This window comes from Phodopus roborovskii, unplaced genomic scaffold, assembly GCF_943737965.1.
Source record: "Phodopus roborovskii unplaced genomic scaffold, PHOROB, whole genome shotgun sequence".
Classification (NCBI taxonomy): domain Eukaryota; kingdom Metazoa; phylum Chordata; class Mammalia; order Rodentia; family Cricetidae; genus Phodopus; species Phodopus roborovskii.
The window spans coordinates 1-18,193 of NW_026125039.1; the positions used below are offsets into that span (position 1 = coordinate 1).

An 18,193-nucleotide genomic window follows, 5' to 3' on the forward strand; every position below is an offset into this window, starting at 1 on the left:
AGTTCTGAATCTAATATCCTTTGTTCAGCCTTTGCCTCACCATTACCAATAACAACCTGTAATCAACCCACCTAAACAATGACAAATATCCATAACCTATTGAATGACCAAAAACCACCCACCCCACCTCTTTGGAATGTGGGTGTCATATTCTTAAATTACTTCCTGCTGGCTAGAGGTGATGGCATTTTTAGGAAATCCTGAAAAGAAAATTTTGAGTTAATTGTCAAGTCCTGGAAGAGGTAGCTGTATAATTTGTTACTCAGTCTCTGCATAATGGAAAAGTACAGGGCTTGTCTCAACTCCTGGTTAAAGTAGTTGGTGGAGCTTGGGTCATCTCATCTAGCCACCTTGAGAATGTCATGAACAGTTTGTAGTCTACAACTTATTACTTATGTCACCTCAGAGACTTAGTTGTTTATTCTACCTTACACTCAAAACTGACCAAGAACAAGGCAAGAATCAAAACAGAAAGAATACAAAATACAACTCCAAGGGGAGTTTTTGTTTTCCTTTTTATTTAAATTAGAAACGGTCTTATTTTATATATCAATCCCAGTTATCTCTCCCTCCAATTTTCCTGTGCCCCCCCACTAACTCCCCATCCCATCCCACTTTACTCAGAGAAAGGGTGAGGTCTTCTATGTGGGATCATCAAAATCTGTCACAGCATTTGGGACGGGGCATATCACCCCCTGCCCCCATGTCTCTAGGCTGAGAGAGTATCTGTCTATGGGGAATGGGTTCCTTATGTCCATTCACACACTAGGTATAAATGTTATTCCATTACCAGGGGCTAACCGACACCAAGATGCAAGGGGCATGCTCCCATCCTATGCTGGTTTCCAAGCTGTCAGTCTGGGGTCCATGAGCTCCTCTTTGTTCAGGTCAACTGTTTCTATGGGTTCCCCAGCATGATCTTGACCCTTTTCTCATCACGCCTCTCTCACCACAACTGGATTCCAGGAATTGGCGGCTATAATAGGCCAGGGAACTTGATGTAAGACCTTGGCTAGATCTGCCAAGTTGAGGAGATGGAGGACGGGTCATGGAGACTCACTGAACTAGACCCCTGGGAGAAGAATGTATACGATAGGGCCGGGGTAAAGAAGTTTAGATGTGATGTGTCTACTTAGAAATATTAAAGTGAAAGATGACAGCTTATAATATGCATTTTAAAAAACTTTGATGAAACATGGATATTTTCTAACACAAAATAAAGAAGATATCTATTCATCATTATTAGGAGTAAGAATTTTTAATGACAGGTAAATAATTAGTATCTTAGTGAGTTTATAAATAGCTTTAAAAATAATAATAAACTGACAATCTTGAAGTAAAAATAAAAACTTAGTTGTAAATGTAGTATAGTTGCTACAGATTTGTGTAGACTAACTGAAACAATATAAAGCTTTATTTGATTAAATCCTTCCTTGGTCTGGAACATACAAGAGCATTTTTATGAACACGATAACACTCATTAATTATGCACAACAGTGATGCCATTCTAAAAATTTCTCATGCAAGATACATTATTTTCAAATTCAGATGTCACTACATTATTTATGAAATATTTCTAAAAGCTAATAATGTTTTAAAAACTCTCTTTATTGCTGCCTTCATCTCTTTGTTCCTAAATGTGTAGACAACTGGATTTAGAAAAGGAGTGAAAACTGCATCAAAAAAATCAAGAAATTTGTCTATCTGGGAGTCAGGTTGTGGCCTGCACAAACAAACAGCATGTGGCCAAAGAATAAAACACCACAGTGATGTGAGCAGAGAGAGGGCTTTGGATTGAACATAGACTTTTGAGGGAGGAATTAATGAGACCGGTGTCCAAGGGGATAGTCTGATCATCAATATGGTACATAAACTCTAAGGACAAAAAAAATGTAGTTACCTCAGTTACATAGGATAAAAGTGCATACATGAACAGAAAATCTTCATCACACAACAACATTATCTCCATTTCTAAAACATAGAAACTTCTATCCTCCAATATTGTTACTATTCTTCCCTTACATACTTTTGTTATAATAGAAAAAAATCAATGTTTACCATTCCATCTTTCCCAAAATATAAACCAGGCCCTTTGGAGAATATTGTAGATAAAAATAGCCCTACTTTTGTTAGCATGGACACTAACTATAGCTCTAGGAGGAAGTGACCAAGTAGTGCTGCAGAAATCTAGGACTGTCTGAGATGCTGAAATTACATGGCCAGGAGAATTATCCTATAGGAATATTTCTATTTTCCCATGGTAGTCAAGTATAGAAGCTGTTAATGGGGAACATACATTTGTAAATCCCCTATGAGGGAGACATTTTGCTATTTAGAAATATTTTGTTTTTTATTATTATTTTATTTAATTTTATATAACAAAGTCAAATTAAATGAAAACAAACATTTATACACAATATTTGGGGAATTTGGGCGTTGTTCTTTCCAAACTACTTCCTTCCTGCTGGTAAGGGCGCTGTCATGGGGGATTCAAGAAGATTCAGATATCCTGGCTGTAGTCTGTAGGGCTGTTTTGTCCAGCTATTTTGAATGTAGGATCACCTGGTACTCTGTTTCAGTCGGTCTGGCGGATCAAACCACATTAGTCTGGAAGGAATCCACATCTTTTCATTTTCATGTGGAAACAAAAATAGAAATCATTTTCCCCAGTAACTTGTCCTTGAACTTAAATTTTGGAGTCAAAGCATTTTTTTTAATTTAATTTATTATTTTACATGTCAACCCCAAAGTTCATTCTCCCTCCCTTCCTTCCTCCCTCCCTCCCCCCAGCCCTTCCTTTTCCTCCTTCCCTCCCTTTGCCCCTCTCTGCCCTCTCACATGCACTCTAAACACCCTCCCCACCCATCCCCCCTACAGAAAGTATTAACAGAACACAGATGTCAGCCCAGGCTACTATATCCAGCAAAACTCTCAATCACTATGGATGGAGAAAACACAATATTTAATGACAAAACCGGATTTCCAAATATGTATCTACAAATCCAGCCCTACAGAAAGTATTGGAAGGAAAACTCCAACACAAGGAAGGTAACTACACCCACAAAAAATGTAGGCAACAGATACTTTCTAACTACACCAGAAACCAAGGGTAAAGCAGAACAACTATATTCACAATACCAAGGCCAACTACAAACCTAAAACAAACAAGCATCAACAATCAATGGTCCTTACTTACCCTCAACATTAATGGTCTTAACTCACCTAATATTGAACAAGAATGAGGAAACAACATACCCGAACTTATGGGACACCTTGAAAGCAGTGCTAACAGGGAAGGAAGTTCATTCCACTAAGTGCCCTTATAAAGAAAACAGAGGATAGTCACATAAGAGAATTAACAGTGCAACTGAAAAAACCTCAGAACAGAGAGAAGCAAACTCACCCCATAGGAGTAGACAACAGGAAATAATCAACTTGAGGGCTAAAATCAACAAAATAGAATCCAGGAAAACAACACAAAAAATCAATGCAACAAAGAGTTGGTTTTTTGAGAAAATCAACAAGATGGACAAACCTTTATCCAAACTAATGAAAAAGCAGAGAGAGAACATGCAAATTAACAAAATCAGAAACAAAAAGGGGAACATAACAATGGACACAGAGGATATCCAGACAATTTTCAGGTCATACTTTGAAAATCTTTACTCCACAAAAATTGAAAATTCAAAGGAAATTGACAAATTTCTGGATAACATCACTTACCAAAATTAAATCAAGAACAGACAGACAAAATATTAGACCTATAACCCACAATGAAATAGAAGCAGTCATTGAAAGTCTTCAAACCAAAAAAAGTCCAGGGCCAGATGGATTCAGTGCAGAATTCCCACCAGACATTTAAGGAATAACTAATACCACTCACTACTCCTCAAACTATTCCACAAAATAGAAACAGAAGGTTCATTGCCAAATTCTTTTTATGAGGCCACAATAACCTTGGTACCCAAGCCTCACAAAGACACAACTAACAAAGAAAACTACAGACCAATATCCCTGAGGAAAATCGATGCAAAATACTCAATAAAATACTAGCAAACCGAATTCAAGAATACATCAGAGAAATCATCCACTATGACCAAGTAGGCTTCATCCCTGTATTGCAGATATGGATTAACATATGAAAATCTATCAACATGATCCACCATATAAACAAACTGAAAAAGAAAAACCATATTATCTACCTAGATGCTGAAAAAGCCTTCGACAAAATTCAACACCATTTTCATGATAAATGTCTTGGAGAAGTCAAGGATAACAGGAACATACCTAAACATAATAAGAGCAATATAGAGCAAACTACCTGCCAACATCAAACTGAATGGAGAGAAACTTAAGCCAATTCCTCTAAAATCAGGAACAAAGACAAGGCTGCCCTCTCTCTCCATATCTCTTCAATATCATACTAGAAGTTTTAGCTAATGCTATAAGACAACAAAAGGGAGATCAAGGGGGATCCAAATTGGAAAGGAAGAAGTAAAACTGTCTCTATTCGCAGATGATATGATAGTTTACATAAGCGACCCAATAAAACTCTACCAGGGAACTCCTACAGCTGATAAACACCTTCAGCAAACTAGCAGGATACAAGATAAACTCAAAAATCACTAGCCCTCCTTTTTTCAGATGACAAAGAGACAGAAAAAGAAATCAGAGAAACATCACCTTTACAATAGCCACAAGCAACATAAAGTATCTTGGTGTAACGCCACCAAACAAGTAAAAGACCAGTATAATAAGAACATTGTGGCTCTAAAGAAAGAAATTAAAGAAGATACCAGAAAATGGAAAGATCCCCCATGCTCTTGGATAGGTAGGATAAACATAGTAAACATCGCAATCTTGCCAAAAGCAATCTACAGATTCAATGCAATCCCCATTAAAATCCCACCGCAATTTTTCACTGACCTTGATAGGATAATAATCAACTTTATATGGAAAAGCAAAAGACCCAAGATAGCAAAAACAACACTATACAATAAAAGAACTTCAGGAGGCATCACCATTCCTGACTTTAAGCTCTACTACAGAGCTATAGTTCTGAAAACAACTTGCTATTGGCACAAAAATAAACAGGTAGACCAATGGAATCGAATTGAAAATTTTGATATTAACCCATACACCTATGAACACCTGAATTTTGACAAAACAGCTAAAATTATACAATGGGGCGAGAATAGCATCTTCAACAAATGGTGCTGGCACAATTGTATGAGAGTGTGAAGACTGCAGATAGATCCAAGTCTGTGGCTATGCACAAAACTCAAGTCCAAATGGATCAAAGACCTCAACATCAATCCAGCCACATTGAACCTCTTAGAAGAGAAAGTAGGAGGTATCCTTGAACAAATTGGTATAGGGGACTGCTTCCTGAACATAACTCCAGGGCACAGACACTGAGAGCAACAATTAATAAATGGGACCTCTTCAAGCATAGAAGCTTCTGTAAGGCAAAGGACACAGTGGACAAGACCAAACGGCAGCCCACAGACTGGGAAAAGATTTTCACCAATCCTATATCCGACAAAGGGCTGATCTCCAAAATATACAAACAACTCAAGAAACTAGTCAACAAAACACCAAATAACCCTATTAAAATTGGGGTACAGAACTGAAGAAAGAATCCTCAATAGAGAAAATCAAAAAGGCTGAAAGACACTTAAGAAAGTGCTCAACATCCCTAGCTATCAGGGAAATGCAAATCAAAACAACTTTGAGATACCATCTTATTCCTGCCAGAATGGCTAAAGTTAGAAACACCAATGACAACTCATGCTGGAGAGGATATGAAGAAAGGACAACACTCCTCCACTGCCGGTGGGAGTGCAAACCGTACAGTCATTTTGGAGATCAGTATGGTGGTTCCTCAGGAAATTTGGAATTATTTTACCACAGGACCCAGCAATCCCCTTCTTAGGCATATACCCCAATGACCCACATCCATGCAACAAAGACATCTGTGCAACTATGTTCATAGCAGCACTATTTGTAATAGCAAGAACCTGGAAGCAACCTAGATGCCCCTCAATTGAAGAATGGATGTGGCACATCTACACAATGGAATACTAATCTGCAGAAAAAAATAATGGAATTTTGAAATTTGCAGGCAAGTGGATGGCACTTAAAGAAACCATCCTGAATGAGGTAACCCAGTCACAAAAAGAGGAACATAGTACGTACTCACTCATATATGGATTTTAGACCTAGAGCAAAGGATCATCGGCCTATAATTCAAACCACCAGAGGAACTAGGGTAGAACATGTATTCTAAGAGATTCATATAAAATCCCTCACAGAACCGGGAAGGGACAAGTCCCCCAGAGTAGAGGGGAAGTGGGGGGGGGGCAATGAATAGAGAGAGAAGTAGGAGAAAATGAGGAGGAGAGGAAAACATGTGCAACTAGGAAGATTGAGTCTGGATAGGAATAGAAGACGGGAGAACAGGAGAGAGGAGAGAGAGAGAGAGAGAGAGAGAGAGAGAGAGAGAGAGAGAATGAATAAAAGATGGAGCCAATATTGGTTTGAAGATAAAATTGAACACAAAGAAAGTCTAGAGAACTACAAGACTACCAATGATATGAGTGACCCAAAAACTCCACCAGGGAACTCAAACATGTGATAAACACCTTCATCAAAGTGGGAGGATACAAGATTTACTCAAAAATAAATCAGTTGCCCTACTATATACAGATGTCAAAGGGGCTGAGAAATAAATCAGGGAAACATTACCTTTTAAAATAGCTTTATTTTATGTTTTTAAAGAAAGAAATTAAAGAAAATACCAGAAAATGGAAAGATTTCCCATGTTCTTGGATAGGTAGGATCAACATAGTTAAAATGGCAACCTTGCCAAAAGCATTCTACTGGATTCAATGCAATCGCCAGCACAATTCTTCATAGACCTTGAAAGGACAATACTCAACTTATTATAGAAAAACAAAAGACCCAGGATAGCCAAAACATCTGTACAATAAAGGAACTTCTGGAGGCAACCTATATTATACAGGTAATGTCCTGAAAAGCTTGGTATTGGTACAAAACATAGACAGATATACCAATGGAATTGAATATAAAATCCTAATATTAACCCCACACCTACGAACACCTGATTTTTGACAAAGAAGCTAAAATTATACAAATGAACGAGGAAAGCATCTTCAACAAATGGTGCTGGCATAACTGGATGCTGGCATGTAGACTTCAGATACATCTATATTGATCACCATGCACAAAACTGAAGTCAAATGGATCAAACACTTCAACATAAATCCAGCCACACTGAACCTCTTAGAAGAGAAGGTAGGAGGTACCCTTGAACAGGGGACCACTTCCTGAACACAACACTAGTAGCACAGACACTGAGATTGACATTTAATAAATGGGACCTCCTGAAACTATGAGTCTTCAGTGCGGCAAAGGACACAGTCAACAAGACAAAATGGCAGCCCACAGAATTGGAAAATATCTTCACCATACCATACCATAATACATGAAGCTATTATAAGCACTAGGGAAATGTCCAGAGACCTACAAGGATGACTCCAACTAACAACCTAAGCAATAGTATAGAGGCTATCTTAAATGCCCTTCCCTAATAATTAGATTGATAACTACCTTATATGTCATCCTAGAGCCCTCATCCAGTTGCTGATGGAAGCAAAAGCAGACACCAACAGGCAAACACTGAGCCAAACTCCTGGAATCCAGTTGCAGAGAGGGAGAAGTGATGAGCAAAGGGGTCAAGACCAGGCTGCAGAAACCCACAGAGACAGCTGACTTGAACAAGGGGGAGTTCATGAACCCCAGACTGATAGCTTGGAAACCACCATTGGACCAACTCAGACCCTCTGAACATGGGTCTTCATTAGAAGGCCTGGGCAGTCTATAGGACCTCTGACAGTGGAACCAGGATGGATTCCTAGTGAAGGAATGGACTTTAGGAGCCCATTCCCATGGCATAGAAGAATACTCTCTTAGCCTAGAGACATGGGGAAAGGTCCTAGGCCCTATCCCAAATGACTTGACAGATTTAATGATACCTCATGAATGGCCTCATCTTCCCTGGTGAATGGATGGGGGTGTCAGTGAGGGCATCAGAGGATGGGATGGAGCGGGAACTGGAATCGATATGTAAAATAAGAAAAATAAATAAATAAAATTTTAAAAATACACATTAAAAGAAAATAGTTTCTTTTCACATATAATATATCATGAATATAGTTTTCCTCTTTCTACTCCCTCCCATTTTCTCCCCTCCCCACCCCCACCTGGATCTACTCCCCTTTCTATCTCTCATTAGAAAATAATAAGTTACTAAATGATAACAACAAAACATACCAGAACAAAATATAATGATATAGATGTGCCACATCATTAACCATTCTTCAATTGAGGGGCATCTAGGTTGCTTCCAGGTTCTTGCTATTACAAATAGTGCTGCTATGAACATAGTTGAACACATGTCTTTGTTGCATGGATGTGGATCATTTGGGTGTATGCTGAAGAAGGGGATTGCCAGGTCCTGTGGTACACTAATTCCCATTTTCCTGAGGAACCACCATACTGATCTCCAAAATGGCTGTATGAGTTTGCACTCCCACCAGCAGTGGAGGAGTGTTCTATTTCTCCACATCCTCTCCAACATGAATCATCATTGGTGTTTCTAATTTTAGCCATTCTGGCAGGAATAAGATGGAATACTACTCTGCAGAAAAAAAATAATGGTATCTTGAAATTCGCAGGCAAGTGGATGGCACTTGAAGAAACCATCCTGAATGAGGTAACCCAGTCACAAAAAGAGGAACACAGTATGTACCCACTCATATATGGATTTTTAGACCTAGATCAAAGGATCACCAGCCTATAATTCACACCACCAGAGGAACTAGGGTAGAAGATGTATTTTGAGAGATTCATATAAAGTCCCTCACAGAACCGGGAAGGGACAAGTCCCCCAGAGCTCAGGGGAAGCAAATGGAGAGAGAAGTAGGAGAAAACGAGGGGGAGGAAAGGAAGACATGTGCGACCAGGAAGATTGAGCCTGGTTAGTAATAGAAGACAGGAAAGAGAGAGAAAGAACATAAAAGAGGGGAGCCAATATTGGTTTGAAGATAAAATTCACAAACAAAGGTCTAGAGAACTACAAGACTGCTGCCAACTAAAAATTTGAGCTTCTGTGGAAAGGCTACCACAAATGCCCTTCCCAGAGAGTGAGATCAACAACTAACTTCTCCATGGAGCCCTCAACTAATGCCTGATGGAAACAGGAGCAAACACTGATACATAAACATTGAGTCAAAGTAGAACCCAGATGCAGATGGGGAGGACAAGATCAGGCAGCAGAAACACACAGAGACAGCTTACCTGAACAAGGAGGAGCTAATGTGCCACCAGACTGATAGCTGGGAAGCCAGCATGGGTCTGACTCAGCCCCCCTGAATACTGGGTCTCAGCCAGAAGGACTGAGCAGTCTAAGGGACTCAGACAGTGGAGCCAGGATGTATCCCTAGTGCACAAAAGGACTTTGCGAACACATCTCCCATGGAGGAATAACTGCCTTAATCTAGAGACAGGAGAGAAGCCCTAGTCCCTACTTCACAGGACCTGTCAGATCTACATGACCCCAACTGGATGGCAATCCCCTACATATGGAATTGGGGTAAGGGGATGGGAGGGGAGGGTGTTTAGAGTGCATGTGAGAGGGCAGAGAGGGTAAAAGGGAGGGAAGAAGGGAGGGAGGGAAGGAGGAAGAGGGAACTGGGATCGACATGTAAAATAATAAATTAAATTTTAAAAAAATGCTTTGACTCCAAAATTTAAGTTGAAGGACAAGTTACTGGGGAAAATGATTTCTATTTTTGTTTCCATGGAAAATTAAAAGCTGTGGATTCCTTTCAGACTAATATGGTTTGATCAAGCCAGACCACCTGAAACAGAGTACCAAGTGATCCTACATTCAAAACAGCTGGACAAAGCAGCCTTACAGACTCCAGCCAGGATTTCTGCATCTTCTTCAAATACCCCATGACAGCGCCCCTACCAGCAGGAAGTAGTTTGTAAAGAACAATGCCCAAATTCCCAAATATTGTCTATAATTTTTTGTTTTCATTTAAATGGACTTGATTATATAAAATAAATAAATAAATAAAAAAGAAAAAAGATTTAAAATATATATAATGATATAAAACAAAAACTATCACATCCATGTTGGACAAGTAAACCAACAAACGAAAAAGTACCCCAAGAGAAGACACAAGAATCAAAGACCCACTCATTTACACACTCAGGATTCTCTTAGAAATGCTAAACTGAAAGCTATCATATGTCTGTAGAAGACCTGCTGCGACTCATATAGATTCTCTGCCTGTTGCTTCACTCTCTGAAAGTGCATATGGATATTGCTTAGTTGATTCAGATGGCCTTGCTTTCCTGGTGTCCTCCAAGGGAATGGATTTGATAGACGCTTCCAGTTTAGACTCTCTCTCAGCATCATGTCTGAGTGTAGCTCTCTGTAGCTATTCTAGTCTACACAGGAGGAAGCCTATATGATTATGGCTTAAGAAAGCACAGATCTATGAGTATAGCAGAATATCATTAGGAGTCATTTTACTGTTACTTTTTTTTAAATTGTCCAGCAGTATGTAGTCTTAACCAACATCTCTGGAATATCTAGTATTTGGTTATACCAGGAATGGATTCCTATTTGTAGAGTGGTCAAAGCATATATGGGAATAGTAAACTAATTTCTGATTTGAATTAAATCCCACTATATACTAGCATATGGTTTTGTAGGCATGGCAAAATGTAAGTCAAAGGTTTTGTGGCTTAGACTGTGATAAAAACATACTTTAAAAAGCTATACTCAAAAAAAAAGCTATACTCTACCAAATTGAAAAACCTAAAAGAAATGAATATGTTTCTTTATATATAACACCTAATAAATTTGAATCTAAATCTAAATATAATTACCAAATAATAGGGGAACACCAAGGGAAACATCTAATGTCAAGAAGGGGTTGCATCTAGTTAAGTCATTGACTAAAGGGGCTGCATGAAAACACCCAACCATCTCACATGATTAACAAAGTTGTTTATATTCTCTACACACTTATGGTAAAGCCCTATTGATGAAGACAACATTCCCATATCTTACTGACACAAAAGAGTAGAATTGGTGCCTGACTAGAACCTTCAGCCAACTGAATAGTATTTGTGATACTTGGAGGTACTCTGCACAGTACCAAAAAGAGAAAGGTAACCAACAACCTAGCTATAAACCCTTCAATCTTCAAAGATGACCTGTCTTCATGATATTCTGGTGGACTAGTGGCACAAGTTGTTATAGGAGTAACCAACCACTATGTCCGGATTTAAGACCTACTCCCTGAGGTAAAATGCATGCCTGAGACTGCTCTCATTACCAAGAAATCTGACACTAAATAGGTCATGGGCCTAGGGAAAAATCAAATACTATTGTTCTGCTAAAGGAACATAGCAATAAAATGACTTCTAAAGGGCATTCTGCTATATTCATAGGTAAGCGTCTTGCTGAACCTTCATCAGAGAAGCTTCTTCTTATAGAAGACAGGAACTAACACAGAGATCATGTGGAGGTATCTTGCTTGTACAAATAAACCGTCTGAAGAGCAGAGAATGGAGCTTGCCACTAGTTATGCATAGAAGTCTGGAGGTCTATATAGACAGATAGGAAGTGAGATGGCTGTGCAGAAACAGTAAGTGAGGGGGCTGACATTTATATGTACCAGCAAGATGCTTAATTAATTGAATTTATATGTTTTTTAAAAATGCCTAAACTTCCAAATTTAAGACTAAGAACAGGTTACTGGGGAAAAGAATTTCTGTTTTTTCTTTCCACAGAAATGAAAAGCTGTGGATTCCTTCCAGACTAACATGGTTTGATCAAGCAAGACCCCCTAAAGCCGTGTACCAGGTGATTCAACATCCAAAACAGCTTAGAAAGGCAGCTAGGATTTTTACATCTTCTTAGGGTCCCCAAGACAGCACCCCCTACCAACAGGAAGAAGTTTGGAAAAAAATGATGCCCAAATTCCCAAATATTGTTTATAAATGTTTGTTTCATTTATATGGAGTTTGTTATAAATGGTTAATAACTACGACCAATCTCTTTAAATGTAAAAGTAGGATTATGATTACTTTGTTTTGGAATGGATTTTCATTTATTGATACAATTTAAGGTCAATTTTTTGATAACTCCTCTTGTTTAGGTATTGTGTCTATATAGCTCATTTAAAAATGTATAATTTAGTACAGATTTTAGATTGTTACCTATAATAGTCAAAACTTTAGTTAGGTTTTACCTATAATAGTCAAAACTTATAGTTAAGCTAGTTAAGATTTCTAAATATACAGATATATATTTGAGATATATAAATATTCTTCAACCCTTTCAAAGACCTACAGAATATGGCATTTAAAATGGTTTAGGGTTTTTCTTAACAGTGAGGCACAAATGCTCCTGGAAACACCACCTGCATCAGAAAGGAAGATGAACATCAAAGAAACTCATTATGGAGTGTACTTCCAATATGTCAAGACTAGTCATTTAAGCAGGATACTGCTCTTATCTGAACTGTTTGACTTTATGCTATATAAACTGGATATACAGGACCCACAGAAAAGTGACTGCTAATCCAAGATGGACAATGTTACAGGGTTCCTGCTTCATGGAAGAATCTGCCAGACAGTCTGAAGGACAGATAAAGGTAACTGACAAACTGCCAATACAGGTAGACAGTTTAAAGTTTCCTGCTTTGCTGAAGAGTCTGCCAGACACACTATGGCTAATAGGCAGAAGATGGAACATTACAGAAAAACTTTAGGTGACTGACCAGGCAGTAAGGTGTCTCTGTCATGGCTAGAGTTTATATATTATCCTTCTGTGGTCTTTGATGGAGTTGAAGCCAGGTAGTTATGGTTAAAGTTTTCTTTAGTTAGGATTAAAGATAAGTTATAAGACTTTAGGACATAAAGATAGATTAGATAGTAGAATATTTTATTTAATTCTTGATAATGTTAATGAACTATATATTGTAATTATAGTTCTTGCTTAATAACTCTTTTGTCATATGTAATTTTTCTATGTTAAAGTTAAAACCCTTCTTTTTATTTTAGACAGAAAATAGGAGATGATGGAAGATGTCATTCTGTAAATATGTTTCTCTTATTGGTTAATGAATAAAGCACTGTTGGCAAGAGAGGTGGAACTAGGAGACAAGAAGGATTCTGGGAGATGTAATAGAGACGATTCAAGATGTAGTGGCTTTAGAAGAAGGTCTGGACCCTCTCTCCAGTAAGATAAGACCACAGGGAAACACTTATATTAACAATAATTGGTTACTATTTAAGACGGAGCTAGCTAATAAGGAACACTAGTAACTGGCCAACAGCTTTATATCTAATACAGCATCTCTGTGTGTGACACAGCTCTGGGAGCAGGCTGGTGGGAAAACTTCTCATAACACAGTTGTTTGAGAATTAAGAAGAGTTAATAAAATGTTTGAGTTCTGCATGTTTTATAGAAATGCCTTCTTTCTCTCTAGGAAAGAGGCACCCATTATTCAGTGGAAACAAAACAGACTGACACAACAGGTGGTGATTATCTGAATGTACTCAAAGGATTTCTAACACAAAACTCTTTAGGGGGGCTGGCTGTTAGGAACTTCCAGTCCTCAGTTAAGAATTTTAAATCACAAGCAGGCCATCTCTATTGATTTTTGAAATCCCAGGAGCTGACAAAACCCTTTTCTGATTGCTATCTTCATCTCTCCATTCCTGAATGTATAGATAACTGGATTTAGAAAAGGAGTCAAAACCGCATCAAATATAGCTAGAAATTTATCTACATGTGTTGAAGGAGCAGGCCACACATAGAAAAAAATCAATGGACCAAAAAATAAAACTACAACCATGATATGAGCCAATAGAGTAGAAAGGGCCTTGGATGAACATCCTAAGGAGTGCTTCTGGACAGTGATAAGAAGGAAGACATAGGAGATGATGAGTAAAAAGAATGCAACCAAGGAAATAACCCCACTATTGGCAGTTACCATGAACTCAAGTTTGTAAGTATCTGTGCATGCAAGTTTGAGAAGTCGTGGTATGTCACAGTAAAAGCTGTCCAATATGTTAGGACCACAAAAGGGCAAGTTTATAACAAAAGCTAACTGAGCTGATGAATGAATGAGGCCAACGATCCACGCAGCCACTAATATTAACAAGCACATGCGTGGGCTCATGATGGTCAGATAGTGGAGAGGTTTGCATATGGCCACATACCTGTCAAAGGCCATGGCTATGAGCAACACCATCTCAGTGCCCCCAACAGCATGACTAAAAAGATCTGACTGATACAGCCTCCAAAAGAGATGACTTTATGCTTTCTAAAAAGATCATATATCATTTTGGGTGCTGCAATGGAACAAAATATAAGATCAATAACAGAGAGATTTGCCAGTAGAAAATACATGGGAGAATGTAAGCAGGGGTCAGAAGTGACAGTGACAACTATAATGAAGTTTCCTGTCAAACTGAACACATAGAACAAACAGAAAAAGAGAAAAAGAAAAATCTGGACCTCCCAGGAATTTGAGAGCCCCAGTAGCACAAATTCAGACACTGTAGAATTGTTTGCTCTCATCATGGACATAAATCAGGGGTTCACTTCATTGTTACCTGAAGGGAAAAAAGGAGACTATTCAGATTAATAGTGTATGCATAATCACTGTGAAAATGTATATTAACCATGGATGGCAAATATTACCTGAGAATTTCACAAAAATTGAATTGATTCTGTTGGCCACTACTGCTCTCATTACAAATGGCAATCAAAGCATTACTGAAAAGAAGAGTTCCTGCAGAGATCTCTAACACATGAAATTGTAAGAAATCCCCATCGACTGGTATAGATGTCACACCTGATCAAACACAAAAGTAAGAGCTTGCTGAGTTAGTATATTCAGTGTTAATCACCCTGTCACTGAAGTCAGAACAACTGATCACATCTACCTCATACACAGGATAGAGAATGGCATTATGCAAAGGAGACTCTGATTTTGTTGCTCAAGCCAGAAATCATCTCTCTGTATTATAATTGAAAAGATATCATTCATTATTTAACATTCAAATTCAATAGAACCTCATCTGTCACATCCTACACATGACCAACTCATATGTTCAATTATTTTATATATGATACTCTGTCTTAATAATACTGGTTGATTTTTTAAAAAAAATAAAGATTTTTGAGTGAATTAATGATGTGGTTGAGAGAATTTATATCTATGAATTGATTCATTGTGTACCAGGAAACATTTTATATGTTAGTAAGTAGAGATAAAAGCAAAATGGATTTGTAAAATATTTAATTTCCAAGATTTATATTTTTACACATATAAATATACAATTAAAAATAGACATTTAAATTAAGAGACCAAATCTCAAATGATGGTTTCACTTTGTAGGACACATAAGCAAGGAGCACGAGGGCAGTATTAAAAATGTGATTCTAAAATAGGACTTATGAGATAGTTCTTGCTCATCACTCAAGTGAGAAGAAACATGAGAAAAAGAATGAACAGTGAACAAATCATTAAGTTATTTGGAGAGATGATATTTCATATAGACACAACAGCAAAAGCAAGAACCCTAAGGTTTGAATTTTACTGCAATATCCAAAGAACCACACAAAGGTAAAAGAGGCTAAATGTGTGGGAAATGAGGATGGTGTAGATGAGGTTTAAGAGGCAATGGGAACAAAGGTCTTTTAAAACTTCATAGGTCATATAAAGGCATGATATCAGAATACTTCAAACTCTCATATCTAAATAGAATCACACAGGCTTGTCTGTATCAAGGAGCAAAATTATCACCTAAAAAAATCAAAATGGTAAAACAATAAGAAAATAAGGTTGTCTTTCTAAGCATTAAAATTAACAAGTCTGACCAACTTTTCTATACATCCAAAATAATATAGCAATGTCTCCAAGGTTTCAGACAGTAAAAACGGATGTGTTTTTCATGGATATGTGTACATTCTCTTTTCTAAATACTTTCTGGAAAAAGAAGCAAGTGTTTGGGGAACTGGATTTTCCATGATAGGAAGCCTATGATTGTCCAACAATTCAAGGAAGAATTAAATAAGGACACCAAAAAATAGTGTTTACAATCAATACAGATAACCTAAAAAGGAAGAAAGGCAGACAACTGAATATATCAGAACATATTGAAATGATATAACTTGTGTCTTCTGAGTTGCAATCACAAGAACAAGAGTTGCACCCCTGGAGGGCTCAGGGATCTCAGAACATCTTTTGTTCTGAGTTACCTGAGCTTATTCTAAAAGAACATTTTGATTTTATCATCCAGGACATCCATCCATTAAAATCTTGTCTTCTTTTCTTTATTTTTTTCCTTAGAGGCCATGATAACATTTTCTTTCTAAAAAGCATCAGATATTGTAGATTTGCCTGGACATAGATTCTTGGCTACTTAAATTTCATACTTAAAGAAAAAAAATAAAGAAATTGGTTGCCTCTGTTATAAAATCAAAAAAAGTCAAATTTTTGGCATCATACAAACCAAGGGGATATCTAATTTTTTTAAATGAATTTAATGACTACAATATAAATCTTTTGAGCCCATTTGTGATCCACATAATTTTGACAGTGTATATTGCTCTGCCCTTAGAATAACTATAAGGCCAAATGTTTAACTTGTGTACCTGTCTGTCTTCCACAAACAAAAATGCACAGATGATATAAAACATTCTGATATGAGGTTCTTTGCCTGTTTTGCTTCCTTTTTAGGTTATCTGTCTCAAGAACTAAGCAGTCAAATTGTTACCCATTCCCTCACATTTTTCATAATGTATGTCTCTATGCCCCTGTATTTGCATTTGTGTTTTTCACTGAATCTTATCTAAATGTGTTTTATGTATAATAACACAAATTATATGAAAACAGAAAAACAACTAAAAATTCAATAAGCATAATTCATTAAAAAAATTCTTGATTTTCCCTTTGATAATACCTTAGGAATTTTTATGTTTGTAATTATGCAACTACAAAATTAGACATGCAAGAGAGACTTTTAAAAACTCTAAAGTTATGGTACATCTAATTTATGTGTCTGTCATATTTGGGCTTGTTTTAATAAAGGTCACAAAGAACTACAATCTATCAATTATTTCTAGGTAACTTGCCTGTGAACGGAATGGAAACAAATCAAGTAGTCCTGACTTTCCATTTCTATACTTTATATTTCTACTTTGATTCTTGAAGTTGTTAATAACCAAATCCTTTACTAGATCATACTTCAGACTCAAAATTCCTCACCTATGCTGAAGATTTCAGATTGTCATTAATCAAAGACACATCTTTTTACTACAAGGCAAAATTCAATGTCTGTTATTTGGATTTCTCCACAATTTACAGTGTGTTATTTACTTCTGATTGTTTTCTGCTCCATCTTGTCTACATTATAATTGAACTTTGTGTGTGTGTGTGTGTGTGTGTGTGTGTGTGTGTGTGTGTGTGGAGAGAGAGAGAGACAGAGACAGAAACAGGTTCAGAGAGAAGAGATTCTGACACTACCTTGTTTTCTGAAATAGAATTGAGAGATTGTGTCCAATTTTTTTGATGTCACATTCCCTTTCCAACTTTTACCTACCTATTTCTACAAGTCAGCATCTTCCAGTCAGAAAATTCCTAATAACTGAGTTTTGGCATACACACCTGCTATTCAAGAAAAAGCTGAGTGAATAAAAGGGGACATTAATTAAGAGAGTGGAGACTAATGACCAGGTGCTTCTGGAAACCTTAGATTTGCCAACACTGCTCATGTGACCCAGGGAATTGCCACTGGAATCCAACTGTTATGATGAAAGTAACACATGAAAATCTAATGAGTATTGGAGACGAAATAAATCTGAAACAGCAAGGTCTAATTTTTTTATTTAGATATTTTTATTATTATTATTTTTAATTTCTTTAAATTTATTTTATATAACAAAGTCACTTAAATGAATACAAACATTTATACACAATATTGGGAATTTGGGCATTGTTCTTTCCAAACTACGTCCTGCTAGTAAGGGACACTGACATGGGGATTCGAAGAAGATTCAGAAATCCTGGCT

At 37.2% G+C, this 18,193-nt stretch overlaps 1 pseudogene; it reads right to left on the reverse strand.

Moving 5' to 3' along the window:
- Positions 1 to 1,563: 1,563 nt before the first annotated feature.
- Positions 1,564 to 14,698, reverse strand: LOC127215558 (olfactory receptor 4F6-like; annotated as a pseudogene).
- Between the last annotated feature and the right edge of the window lie 3,495 nt (positions 14,699 to 18,193).